General features: G+C 35.1%; 1 protein-coding gene across 1 annotated transcript in view; it reads left to right on the forward strand.

Annotated features, from left to right (window-relative positions):
* The window catches only part of UACA (uveal autoantigen with coiled-coil domains and ankyrin repeats), an 86,432-nt gene that overhangs the window by 74,316 nt on the left and 11,032 nt on the right, over positions 1-1,084 (forward strand).

The raw sequence follows: 1,084 nt of genomic DNA on the forward strand, positions 1-1,084 counted from the left end.
TTCCTGCTGCAAAACTTCATCCAACTACTTGTGTGTTATACCTCAACATGGAACTAGGAAGAGATTAAAATGACTCCTGTACTCTCTAACATAAAATCTGGTAATCGCTGAGGCTCTGATTTTCCTTAGGACCTAGATTTTTAAACTGTATGTTGTACGCATTACCAAATTTGCCTTGTCGCATGTTAGACATTTATCTTGTGATATTTGGTGCCTGCTTTTTATGGAAAGAGACGTAAACATAGTTTTCTGATTTGGAGAAATCTTTGGATATAGTCTCAATGCAGGTAAGCATTTTAAAATTTGATGTTCCATAAATATTTATTATTTTAAGACTATACATAATTTTCACTTTTGTTTATTCTCCAATTTTAAACAATTTCTCTAGAAAAATCTAATTTTTTGCTTCTTGTTGAATATTAAATTATCCGTTAGCTAACTACAATCGAAATATTTATCCTATAAATTGCAAAGAATACCATTTTTATTTTGACTAATATACATATTTCATAATAATCATTTAACTTATTTAGTCTAACAATTTTACATAATTCAAAAAACTAACTTAGTGGGACTTCCCTGGTGGTCCAGTGGTTAAGAATCCACCTTCCAATGCAGGGGATGTGGGTTCGACCCCTGGTTGGGGAACTAAGATCCCACACGCCGTGGGGCAACTAAGCCCGCGCACTGCAACTACTGAGCCCACGCACCTCAACTAGAGAGCTCACGTGCTGCAAACTACAGAGCCCACGCGCTCTGGAGCCCGTACGCCGCAACTACTGAGCCCATACGCTGCAACTACTGCAGTGAAGAGCCCGCGTGCCGCAACTAAGACCTGACACAGCCAAAAATAAATAAATAAGATATAAAACCCAACTTAGTATCTATTCAAAAGAATATACATACTTTCCTTATGTACATAGGAATAATAAGGAAAACTATGGATATTTTAGAACAAGGATAATTTTATGTTGTAACTCATGCTTCTTTTTTATTTGAATAGTAAAGGAGATAATAATACCAAATTAATGCTTAGCCTTCTTTGATATGGATATTTAAGATATCATTTATTTGGACTTATTTA

Source organism: Lipotes vexillifer, unplaced genomic scaffold (genome assembly GCF_000442215.2).
Source record: "Lipotes vexillifer unplaced genomic scaffold, Lipotes_vexillifer_v1.1 scaffold792, whole genome shotgun sequence".
NCBI lineage: Eukaryota > Metazoa > Chordata > Mammalia > Artiodactyla > Lipotidae > Lipotes > Lipotes vexillifer.